This window comes from Alligator sinensis, unplaced genomic scaffold (assembly GCF_000455745.1).
Source record: "Alligator sinensis unplaced genomic scaffold, ASM45574v1 scaffold404_1, whole genome shotgun sequence".
NCBI classification, from domain to species: Eukaryota; Metazoa; Chordata; order Crocodylia; family Alligatoridae; genus Alligator; species Alligator sinensis.
The window spans coordinates 1,014,320-1,027,914 of NW_005841839.1; the positions used below are offsets into that span (position 1 = coordinate 1,014,320).

General features: G+C 39.9%; 1 protein-coding gene across 1 annotated transcript in view; it reads right to left on the minus strand.

Annotated features, from left to right (window-relative positions):
- Positions 1-13,595, minus strand: part of RBFOX1 (RNA binding fox-1 homolog 1) — a 1,278,833-nt gene that overhangs the window by 966,167 nt on the left and 299,071 nt on the right. The gene's annotated exons all lie outside the window — the stretch shown is intronic.

A 13,595-nucleotide genomic window follows, 5' to 3' on the forward strand; every position in this document is an offset into this window, starting at 1 on the left:
CCAGGCAAGGTGGAGTATGACATTTAAAACCCCCCATATATTTTAACATGACAAATACAATTAGACTTTTATTTTCTGTTCCCCATCCAGTGTCTCAAATCCCTTCTCTTCACTCCAGAGACCAAATAAAGAATGATTTCACCTTTTGCTTCTAAATATTTTACTTAGATTAAATATGTAATGTCAACTTTTACAAGAATAGTTGCTCACTTAAAAATAGCCATCTTATAAAAAGCACATACCCTGAGGTAGTAGGATAAATAAGGCAGGCTTATGAAATCTCCTCCAAAGAAAAGTTATTGAGAAATTTACCCAAGTTTTGCTTTAAAATTGTTCCAAATAAATCACTTTAGTTCTGAGTGAAAGTGAGAGAGAGACTGCATACACTTCTCCTGCTCTTGTACATGTGTTTGGACTATCATTTCTCCGTGAGCATTATATTCTGTTTTAATACTTTTGGCTATACAAATTTAAGGCATATTTAATTTTAGATTCAGACTTTGTGTTTTATAAACCATGAAGGAGTGTGAATCCCAGCTGACTATTCTTCCTTTAAAAACAATCAAGTCATAGAAGTTAGCATCCTAATCTGATTTCCTTTTTAGTCACATGTTTTGATAAGGAAGGGTACAGTACATCTTCTGATGCATTCAAAACTGTGAACACTGTTTTATTCTATACACAATTTACTGCCACATGCAAAAAAATCAATTAGAATTTGCAATACTTGTATAGAAAAAAATCTTCTCATCCTTTGAAACACAAAAGCATATTTAAGAATGGGATCCCCCCCCCCCTTTTAATAGGCTCAGGTTTAACAAAAAAATCTATTATTTGACTTCAAGAGACCACAACTGTTATGCACTTTACACATAAGCAACACAACTGTGTGGTTTTCTTCAAATACAAAAGGTTCATAACCAAAAATGGGATGAATGATGAAATATAAGGAAAGTGTTGAGTCGTACTTTTTTTAAGGGAGAGGAAAAACATAAAAAACAGGTCATTTGGTAAACATAATAGTGTCTGAGATGTGCATGCATGTGTGCTTGTACTTACATGTGTTTAGAATTTGAAGTGGAAGATAGATAGATAGATAGATAGATAGATATCTATCTGTCTATCTATCTCAAAATGTTTCTCGAGTCTCCATCAAAACCAAAAAGAGTCTCCTCCAAGCAAAGCTGAGGAGTAGTTGGCCTGCATGGGCTTTGGGCTAATGTACCTCAAGGAAATTCACAGCAGTTTTTGGATTACAAGACAGATAAATTAGGCTCATTCTATGAAAAAAAGAAAGTACACACTTGGCTTAAAGCTGCCATTGTTAATACTACCTTGAAATGAGATATCTTTGTACTAAACTAACCCTTCTACTGAGAGGGCAGACAGTATCTTTTAGTGTAAACTGTACACTAGTCTTTCAATGGATACTAGGGATATGAGTATCAAAGACATTACTGGGGAACTCTGAGCCTGATCCAGTGGCCACAGAAGAGACTAGAAAAGATTACAGTAAGATTGACAGGATTCCATGCGTGTCAACTTTAGTAGACAGAGAGGTTCTCTGAACATTTCTGAAAGCTCATATTTTTTCTTTGGATCCAGCAAGAGAAATTAGAAAGCTGTTCTTTGAATGATAGTTGGGGAAAATCTTTCTTTTATACTACAATATGTTTTTACAACTTCTGGGTGGGAAAGGGAAAACATGATATAAATGTATTCATATCATGGCACATTTGTACCTGTAGTTATAAATGAGCGCTCCATTTATTTGTCAAAAAACATGATCTGTATGTGATCCATCACTCTTACCCAGTTTTTTCAGCAATTCCTCTAAAACTCTATACATACTCCCCCACCCTAAATAAGATGCAAGGCTAATGCATTTATTTGCTATTTGGACTGCAGAAACAGAAACATGTTCTATACATAGTATGATTTTAAAACCTTTGTACTGATATAACTTAGGGGTCCACTATTTAAAGGTTAGTTGGGAACTACTCTTTCTAAAATAAAATAAAACAATGATTATATAGGAGATTAAGAGATATAGAGGATTTTGTGTATAATAGAGTGCAGGGGAAATTATCCCCTCACCCCATCTCCATTTTAGGTCTCTTTTCAGATGGTAACAGTGGACTTCGCATTTTTGGAACAATCCTCATTAATGAACTGGATTAACGTTCTGCTATTTCACTATAAGCTTTTAATGGGAAAAGGGTATCAGAATTGCTGGGCCTGATATTTCTGACCTTTTCAGTATTCAGTTGACTGGGTTTTTTTGTTTTTGTTTGGTTTTTGTTTTTTTGGGGTTTTTTTTGTTTACAGGTTACTAAGGCTGTAAGCAAAGAAAAATGCAAATGGCTAGCAAATCAAATCACAAAACATTAATAAGGTCAAAGGAGTACAGTTTATTATAATCTTTCAGAGACTGCATGAAACATTAACACTGTGATACTTTTTGCTCAAGCCAGTAATTGTAGAGACATCTCCATGTAATTCTTCCTCATTACAATTTTAAACTGCACTGTGACTTGTTATCAGGCACTCCTCTCTAAACTTGTCTGATTTTTTTAGTATCTAAATTAATCTAGAATGCACCAGATTACATAAGAATAATTTTAATAATGGTAGATTTTAATTTATTCTTGAAACTTTTGTTACAGATTACAGAATAGGACATGTAAATCCATCATCAGGGAAGCAAGCAGAAAATGTATCATTCTTCATACATGTTTATGAAAAGAGTATGTATTTGCATGCATGCATGTCTATATGGGCTTACACCTAGCAGGTGCTAAGCATTTAAGTAAATGTCTAGGATTAATCACAAGTAGATATCTTCGGGATTGCCATCATATCCTTACCATGTACTTAGTAGAGCCGTAACGATAAATGATATTTTGGAAAAATGAAACACTGTTGTGTTGAGAATTATTTCAGCATAACATAGAGCTCCTCTACCACTGAACAGAAGTCTTACAACATTTAATACATTTCAGGAAAATAATGATTTGCATACTATGATTTCCATAGCTAAATAGCCTATCTGCTTTTTAAAATAAGCAATATATGATTTTTAAAGTTACAAATTCTCAGCTATTAAAAATAGAATTGCATAACATTAAGACCACCTACATTTGTTATATCAGATTTCAATAACATAACTCAAAAGCCTCTTGGGCTAAGTTCAGACAGTCAAAAACCCAAGTCAGAATTGATTCAATCTTTGCAGGTTTCTCTAAACCGTGTAGATTGAACCAATAATGGACAGAAAAGACTTCTGAGTTGGGAAAGGCAGGCAGACGCCTGAACTGGCCGAGGCCAAAAGGTGGGAGGGTACTAGAGCATGCCTCCCATTACCAGACCATCTTTGACTGGCTAGCTGGCACATGTCCCTAACCCGCTCCTATCCCACAGTGGGGGAAACAGCCTTCTGTTCCCGGGTGGCCCCAAGCCAGGCATCTAGCTATGTGTGGGGGAGCCCCAGGCTTCTGGGAGGTTTCTCTTGGCCAGCTTCAGATCTCTCTCATGCCCTGGTCTGCCCATTGGGGGAGGGGGGAGTAGCAGGGAGGATGAGCCAAGGGTAATACAGACCCCCACAGCCAGACCAGACTCGCACAAGTTACTGATTCACATGGAAGAATGGGGAAAGGAGTCCCCCCTCCTAAGGCTGGCCCCTGAGTCCTGATCTACCCATCTGTGGGGATAGGAGGCAACTCCCCCTCTGTGTAGCCAGGCTGTTGGGTCACTGATGCACAGTGGGGAGTGGGAAACAAAGCTTCCCCAGTCCGGGGACCTGGACTTTCCAGCTGGGGAGTAACAAGGCTCCAGGGAGGGTTCCCCTATTCCCACTTGGCTGGGCCAGTTCCATAGAAAAAAATCATTGGGCCCTGTCTGCCAGAACAAACCTCCAGGGCTGCCCACTACATCCTACTGGCTGTTTTTGGTGCTGCGCTCTGGAGGGATGTTCTGGGCAGCCCAGGAGGTTTGGGTCAGACAGCAGAGCATGATCCTTCCTGTATGGAGCACTCATGTCCTCACTGCCTGGTGCAAGCCTCCTGGGCTACCCAGTGCATCCTACTGGCTGCTTTTGGTGCCAAGCTCCAGAGGGATGCACTCGGCAGCTTGGGAGGCTTGCGCTGGGCAGCAGAACCCAATCTTTCCCTCCATGCTGCTGCCCAGTGCAATCCCCTCAGGCCACTTGGTGCATCCCGCCAGAACCCAGCACCAGCAACAGTCAGACAGACACACCAAACAGCCTGGAGACTTGTGCCAGGTGATAGGGACAGAAACACTTTATAGAAGGGGGGGGGGGGGAGCTCTTCACTGTACAATCCCACATCCTACCTCAGAGCTGGGGCTGTGTGGCAGGGGGACTCCATTCTCCCTGCCCCCATGTGGGCCAGACGCAAAGACTTGTAGGAGACTTGGCTGTGCAGCCATCCTGGCTTAGCAGGGGGAGGGGGGAGACAACTCTCACAGCATGGCCCACTCCCAGCTGGGAAGTTCCCCGTTGAAGGGGGGCACTCCAGGTGGCAGCCCCTTTCCCCTACTGCTCCCTCGCACTGCCCAGCTCTGTGATAGCCAAGGCAGGGCCAGCCAAGCTGGGTGAAACAGAGGAACACTGGTGGAGGGTAGCCTGCCCGCCCACAAAGGCTGCTGGGATACCGGGGCACTGTGTTCTAGCTTGAGTTGGGAGGGGATCTTGGGCAGAAGTTCCACAAACCAGTTTAACCTAAATCAGTTAAGTTTGATGCTACATCTATTTAGGTTCATCTTAAATGGGGTTTTGAAACCAGTTCATGTTCACTGAACTGCTGTTCTGTTACATGTTTAAACCAGTTTCCAATAACTTAAACCAGTCTGTGTGTAACTTCTGTCCTTAGTCAAGAGGAAAAGCATAATTTTGAAGCAATAGGAAGTTTAAAATAGAAATAAACTTCAATATTTGGCCTATTACCACAAGCCAATAAACCAAAAATGATTTAAGTATTGATTCTTCTATATTACTATATTTTAAATGTACTAGACAGTTTGCCTTTTTGCATCTAAAACAATACGCTGATATATCATTTACAATTTTATCAAAAGCCTTGTGTTTAATATATTTGTTAAAACATTCTCGGAGAGTGTGTTGCTGAAAATTTAATAATATAATCCAAACAATCAATATATAATTTCACTGTGACTTTCAAAGCTGAACACTTTAATGCTCTCTTTGGTATTGTATTAATTGCAATTATAACACTATAGATATTAAAATGTGAATTCTGGATATATAATACTTTGAGGTCAAAATGCTACATATAGATAGACAATGAGCCCCAAACCCCAGTGCCCAGATACAGACAACATTTGGTGAAGAGTCTAAAGTCATTTTTTAATTAGTTTCCCCTCACTTACACTGTGAAACTCTGGCTACCTTGTTCCTCACTAAATCTCATATGTTCCTGATGCTGCTGAGCATACAATGTCCTCAGTGGATTCAAAATCTGATGTTCCCACTTTCATATTGGGTAACAAAGACTTCCTAGGTTGTCATGAGTTACATGAACACTGAAGTGAGAGTGGCAAGACTGGTAACCAAACAAATTTTATCTCAGAGGGAGGGAGAAGATTACTCTAGATGGCCCCTAAAACAGACCCCTAAAATTACATGAGGGTGTGGGGGAGAATGCAAGTGTTCCTCTACTGAAATTCAGGTAGAAAGTATGAATGCTCCCTCCCCCAAGTGCTGTTACCAGTGACAGAAGCTTCACAAACAAATGGGAGAACAGAGGGAGAAAGAGCAGAGTGGGAAAAGATTCTTATAATTAACCATACGAAACCTGCAAAACTTCCCAAGCTCATTCAAGTTTATGATTCTCTCTCACCCTACTTATCGCCTCAAAAATATGCATATCCTTTCTACTTTGTTCCAGTCAACCTTTGGATCTACTATTACTGAGTTCAAAACTCTCTTTTCCCCATTCCAAACTAAGAAATTAAGTTTTCCCCTCTTCTGGCTTCAGGAGATTCACCACCTATCTCAGTCCCAGAGCAGGATTCCTTCTTTTGCTCTTTCCTCACTATGATATCAACTAGAGCCAGTTGGAAGCGGGGCCATAGGAAAAAACATGCCCAGCCACAACTGAAAGGCATTACTTGAGAAAAAGGAATACGTGCCCATCTTTTCTTGGCTGCTGTTGTAGTTCATAGTGGTGTGACGTGTACTTCAGTTTTAGCAAATAAGTTAGAATTCAACCCAACTTTTCTGGAGGAAGTAGGGAGTTTTACAATAGTGGAAAGTATCATTTGGAAACTCAAAAAAGAAAATGCCTAGCCACCTGAGAAAATTGGTGATGTAACACTTAAAATAGCCAGTTCAGAAAACATCCTAATCAATGATACATTAAAATTCAATTATGACTAATATTATCTATGTTCAGGGGCACATATTTAGAGATGGAAAAATGAAGCTTTATCTGTAAGCCTTTATGTCTGGAGAGAGGGAAACAAACAGCAAAACTTCTCATAACAGGCCTTTTCACACAGCAAATATTTAATAGAGAATTTTAACCTCTAAAATCTAAACTGTGCCAGTTTTATAAATGGCTTAATTCCATACACTTCTATTAGAGTTATGGCTAGAATGCACTTGTGAACATCCTTGTGATAAGATTTAATACTACAAAAGAGATGTTGTATTCTCACTTGGTCTAAGCAATAAAAAGTCTACCCAACCCAAATTCTATGGCTGTCACAGAAGTTAATATATGCTTTCGAATGCTAGTTATCTTCAGGTTTACCTGACCTGACCTTTCAGATACCAAGGGATGTCTTTCCAGCTCAATGATGGGAAATTAGATCCCATTAACAATAACAAGCATTGCACACCAAATTCCCCATGCAATAGTTTGAATAATTAGCCTTAATTTGTTTAGAAAATATTCATAAAGGCTTCTAAATTATACATCACATATAGAAAAACTTCCACTGCATCATGTAAATATCTTTGTTTTTTTAATTCAGAGTTGTCAAACTTTGGCAGATACTACAAAGACAATTTGCAGGCAGAACTAATTATAAATGGATGGCATTTCTTCTATACATTGTTACAGCCACCTTACTCAGATACCCACTTTAGTCTCATACTCAAGATAGAGACAGAAACTCAATAGACATATAAGGTTACCTCAGTATATACTTCCTTGCTTGTCAGACGTAAAATCAGATCCCTTTGAGCATCAAGGGGCTACAAATTCATATTTTGTTCTTTTGTTCCTTAAGATGTAAGAGTAATTATTGTGGAGATGGTAATCTTGTGTGTTAGGTGGTTTAAATAAAATATTCTTTGAAGCATAAGCCAGCGCTGGGCACATTTAGGTCATGCATTCTGCATCACAACATACAGACTCATGCCTGAAGCCATCATATAGAAAGCAAGTAGGCTGAGGAAACAAGGGTGCCTACAAGGAGCCTTAGGAAGAAGCAGTACAAGGAAAGCAGAGGAGTCCATCTTACCACCATAGATCAGATAGGAAAAACAGCAAATGACAGAGGGTCTGTATAGACATTTGGGGAGGTTAGGGGAAGGTTACATCAAGTTAAAAATGGCCATGCAACCTAAGGTAAGTTGGGGGTGGGGGCTAATGGAGTGGCTTGTGGGGGACAAGGAGGACAGGCAGGCTCAGGGGGTGGAGTGGGGGGGTCAAGTGGGGTTTGTGGAGGGGATTGTGGGGGGCAGGTGGGGCCCCATGGGCAGATTGAGGAGGCATGGGGCTCTTGCATGAAGGAATGGGGCCTAAGTAGGGTCTATGGAGGGGTTGGTGGGATCCTGGTAGGGTCATCATGATCATCAGGATCAGGGCGGGATATGTGGGACCTTGGAGGAGCCAGGGGGGAAGGATTAGGGTGCCCCCCGCCCTCGACCAGGGGCTATTTTTATCCCCTGACCCCAACCCCCAGATGAACAATCCCATCCTGGTGAACCAACCTCTCCTGGTCCTAACTGACCTTCCTGCCACCCTTGGCTCCAGGCACCAGTAAACACTGGTAAAACTGGCACTTGAAATAATTTGCAGGATGGGGGATTTGGCAGGCTTGGGGGGGGGGGGGTTGTGGTGTGTGTGTGGGAGTTCTTTTGGGGGAAGCAGGAGGCCCAGGGGGTTAAAAATAACCCAGTGATGGGGGAGGGGGATTTCAAAATGCTCAGTAGCTTTCCCACCCCCAGTGCTGTGCTGGGAACTGTACAAAAGTTCAGTTAGATCAGTCTTGCTGGACCCTATCTAAGTTAGACTACCTCTGAGGTAGGGTTAACTTAGATTGCATCAGCCATTTTTAGAATAATCTAACCTTCCAGCACTTCTGTACCATTCACATTTAGCTCCCTAGGTCAATCTAGGTTTAAGGTCTGCACCTGGGTGAACTAAGTTAGATTGGGTGGCCATTTAACATGAGATCTAACCTCCCTGAACCTAGTCTATACCTAGACAGAAATGGAGTGCCACTAGTGGTGTGGAACAATTAAAAAGTGAAATTAATGAGAGGAAGAAACAGTTGATTATTAATGTAATAATTAAAAGATTGTTCCTAAACCCAAATCACACTTAGTAAACTAAGTCTTTATTGTGACTTAGCCTCCTTGTGCTTTAAAGAAATTAACCAGTCTTCAGTATTTACCCTGTATACAATTTCAAACAGAAGAAAATTAAAATGAAATTTAAAAATGCTTTATACAAAACTTAATTACTAAAACTGTCAAACGTTTCATATAATACATCAGAAAAGTAGGAAAGGTAATAACTCCAAGGACAACATGAAGATTTTATCTTCACATCTATATAGTAGATGGTATCTGCAGACTGTGTTAAATAAAACTCCTGGCTTCCTCTATTTAAACCCTTAAGGTTTTTTCACCTGCCATTTCTCAAGAAATGCCCAGGTGAAACTACCATTTTTCCTGGCCTCAGAGGCCTGTAAATAAAATGATGCCAATGACTAGATACCTGTTCAATTATGCCCGATTTCAAGGACACCCCACTTTGTGGACAAGAAGACAGGCCCTGAAATAATTACTGTGTCTATTCAGTCAACCACTTGAATTAAAGTAGTTAAGAGGCAACATGCTGAGCCATTAGGATTTAAGCCATTAAAGCTTAATCCTTTTCTCCAGTTCTCAAATGAAGTTTTTGAGAATACAAAAATCAGAAGTAATGGAATACAAAAATCAATATTACAGTTTTAAAATAAGGGACATTTTAGTCTAGAGTCTGAGCTTCGTTTAATCTTATCCAAGTCTAGAATTAAGTGTGTCATCTGTAACATATCCATCTGCATTAATTATACAGAACATTAAAATTAGAAAAAACATTATTTAATTTCATACAGACTGTTGGCTCATTCCTGAAACCCTTAAATCAAGCTTAAAATTCCAGTGAGGCTATAGACATGAAAAGGGTTAGTCAATTCAGGAAGTCCTACACTTCCAAAGTACTGAAAATAGTACTGTTAAGACATTATTCTTATCATGATATATATTTCTTACAGTATAGTTTAATCTATCATAAACCAGGGGTCCCAATTACCTCAAGTAAACAGAAAATGATCCTACAACTTTGATTATGACTAGATACAGCACACATATTAAACCCATGGCGGGAGGAGGTGAGAAGGAGGGGGATGGCAAAAATAAAGCAGAGTTTACCTGGTAAGCGGTAAAACTGGTTGAGAAATACAATTTTCATGTTCTAAATTTTGAAATTCCAGAATTTTGGCTCACCCAACAGTGGCCAAATAATTTTTTTTGAGTGATTAGATACAGATATCATTTGGGAAACGTCAATTATTTTAGAACATTGCATCAACCATTTTGATATTTTCCAGGTTGATAATATTGATACATTTTTTACTATTCCATCCTACAACTGGAAATCAAATAGTTATGTCATTGCATCCACCAGCTCCTGTGTCCTGGAATTTCACAGTCCATCTTTTCATCTTGTAAAACTGGGGTTTGGGCAGGCTAGGCAAAACCACTCATTAGGGCTGTGCGAGGCTTCAGACAGCGCTTTGGATCTGGAGAAGCTTCGGATGTTTTGGCATCTGAAGCAGCATATCTGGATCAAAGCGCTGACTTTGGTAGGCTTTCTGAAGTGGTTCAGAAAAGCGTAGGAGCCGTTTCAGAGATCCAGCCATAGGGTATAATGGGGAATCAATGAAATATCTATAACGTTGTTTTTTGTCTGATTTGGATGAAATTTGCCGAGGTGACAGCCTCAGCTAAGAGCATAAAGCCTACCAAGTTTCAAGAATATTAGTACAGGGGTTTGGGGGGAACTGCACCCCAAATTCATGAGTTTTGCTTTCAAGAATTTGGGGTGCAGTTCCCCCCAAACCCCTGCACCTATCTTCTTGAAACATGGCAGTCTCCATGCTTTTAGCATAGGCTACCACCCCTGAAAGTTTCAACCAAATCAGACAAAAAACCAACAAAGTTATAGATATTTCATTGATTCCCCATTATACCCTATGGCTGGTTATCCAAGGTGGCTCCGAAGCCTTGGAGCCGCTTTGGCCAGATCAAAATGGAAACCCAATTTAGAACTCGGGATCGTATCTCTGGCATCTAAAGCAGACAGATCCGAAGCCAGATCAAATAACTGCCAACTCGCACAGGCCTACCATTCATAATGGCTGCCTCCTATAGAAAGAGAACAATCAATGAACACTGTAATGGATGGAAAAAGTAAGAGTACACTTAAAGTTTCAAAAGGAAAAAAAAAGGTTAGATTTTGCTATGGGCAACCAAAAAAATGTTGCCCATAGCTACTCCTAGACCAACAGCTGGGCAACAACTGTTACCCAACTGTTGTAAAGGGCAAGAAGTTGGAAGCCTAGGAGACTTCTCCTCCACCTATACCTAGACTGGGAGTGGGGGCATATAGCAGGTCACTGCTTTTGGAAGCAGCATATAAAGCCACTTCCAGGAGTCATGTGGGGAAACTGGTACAAGTAACCTAGGTTGAGGGGAGAGGTGGACAGTTCCACAGAGGAGGGTTGCTGGGAAGGGGAGTTGGGGCTCTAAAAATAGCCCAGTCAGGGGTGGGGCAGTATAATTAATACAGTCCCAGGGTTGGGGCAGATGGCTTGGCTCTCCTAGCTCCAGGGCTGCACTGAGAATGTGGACAGGTGTTTGCAAGATCAGGTTAAACCTTTCCCAGGTTGGGTTAACCTGATTTTTTCTAAATTAGTGCATTTACTCAGGTGAATTAAAATTTACTTAGATCAACCTAACATATTAGGTCAATCTAAATGTAATATCTGTACATACCTGGGGAGATCAAAAAAAGAGTTCTGAAGATAATTATTGGAGAGGACCATATCATCAGCAGGAGAACCGAGCAAAGCTTCACAATCAGCTGAGGCATTAAAGAAGACTAAAGAAGCTGGGATAAGTTTATGGAGGGGATGGGATTGCAGAGAGGATTTCCAATAGGGTGGTGTGATATGGGGAATTATGTTTGCTGTTTGTGGATTACAGAGCAGCATGAAGGATATTTGGTTTCTTCCTTGCTTATAGTCTTTGCTGATTGCCACATAGACTGAGTATTTATTTTTCCTCTCCTGTTCCTACAGGTGTCAGGAGTTTTCTTCATCTTCTGAAATGCATTGGGTGTTAGCTGCAGCCAAGTCTGGGGATTTTGACTAGGGTGGGTAATGCTTCTACTGGGACTAAAACTTGCAATTCCTAGTTAGAGGGTCTCACCTCCCTATTTAGGGTCAAATGAAATTACCACACGATTGGGGCCAGGAAGGAATTTTACCCATGGTTATATTGGCATGGAGCTTTTGTAGTGGGGACCATGACCCTGTTCCTTGGATCTTTCAAGCATATTTTAACACTTGCAGCAGTGGGACATTGACAGTATTCCTCCTGCTTACCTGTGGCAGACTGAGGGTTTCTTGGTGTTCTGGGGTAATACATCTTGCAACATGATGACTTGTATAGTTTCAAGAACAGGTTAAACAAATATGGGATGGGATGGTTTGGAGAGGGATAATCCTATCTTGAGTAGGGGGTTGGACTAGATAACCTGCTGAAGTCCCTTCCAAACCAACCTTTCTATGATTCTATACCTAACCTTCTAGATAATCCTCTCTACAAGTTCCTTGTTTCCCCTCTCCCCCTCCATGCTTTCTTTGCCTACTTCAGGCAGTTTCAAACAAACAAACCTTCAGTGACAAAAGAGATCAATTTCTAGAGTGACTTTAAGTGGTTATAGTGAGCTAATCGGACATGATAGGTACTCAGTAGGAGAGCACATGGGCAAATTCTAAGAGACCACAAAGGGAAGTTTTAAAATTTAAGTTAAAATAAACAGAAAATGAAACAAATGGAAAATTTGGAACAACATTTTATAGTCAAATGGAGAGCAATATAAAATTGAACTATTGTCCTTTCCTGTTCCCTGAAATGAGTCCAAAAGATTTTCTTGAAAATGTTATCAATTTCATCAATTTGTTTAATCAGTTGGTACAATTTGATGAAAATTCCCATCCCGTTCTAGCAAGCAGTTGTCATAGCTAGATACATAACTTGCCAATCAGATGGAAGAACTGAATGCTAACTAACTGAAAACAGTCTTATGGAAAATAACAGGTGAGAGAAATAAGCACAGACAAAAGAGAAAATGAATGTCATGTGATTTATTTAAAAAAAAAAACAAAAACACTTGTTCTCACTGCTTAAATTCATATGTAACTAAGGATCCAATATCAGAATAGATAAGGGGAAATGATTCCAAAATTTGTGTATTTCATTTGGCATATGTAGTTTTTTTCTTCATTCAAAAACTCTGCAGGAAGTGACAATGCACATAAACACCATGTGCAATAACTTGCATTTACTTAACAGTCTATACTAGGACTTCTTTAAAGAAAAAATAGCTATTTGTTTTTGTTGGGAGAGGGAAGGGAAAAGACTTAATGAAACCATAGCTTCTGAGCTGTAAAGAGGGGAGAGAGCGGAAAGATAAGAGAAAATGTGCATGTTGCATCAAAAAAGTTCCTAATATTAAAGTCAAAAGAAACATTTAAATATCAAGCCAAACTTAAGAATAATAACAGAGAGTGAGTTTCTATACCCATCCACTGAAAATCCATGCTAAATATCCAGGACAGCTTTCTGGTACCTTCAAATATCAAGATGTAAGATAATTAAACAAAAAAAAATTATCTTAAGTAAGAAGTTCACATGTTTGAATTCAGTTGCATGAAGGGAGAGAAACAAGCAGAATAATTACAAACTTAATTCCTAACTTTTTTTAATGCTATCAAGAGATTTGGTGGACTTTTAAAATCTGACCAAAATTAATGGGATCTACAAACTACACCCTGGGCTTTACTGCACAATAGACTACATATGCATATGTGCTTTACTGCACAGCAGACTAATTTACTGAACAGTAAAGTGTCACTGTCTACACATGCACAGCAACTGGTCCAGTGTAAACTACTTGATAGTGCCACTGGATAGCACCATTAGACATGGGTATTTTCCAATGGCAGAGTAAATCACTGTGCTTAAACGCGTGTGTGGACAGTGATGGTGT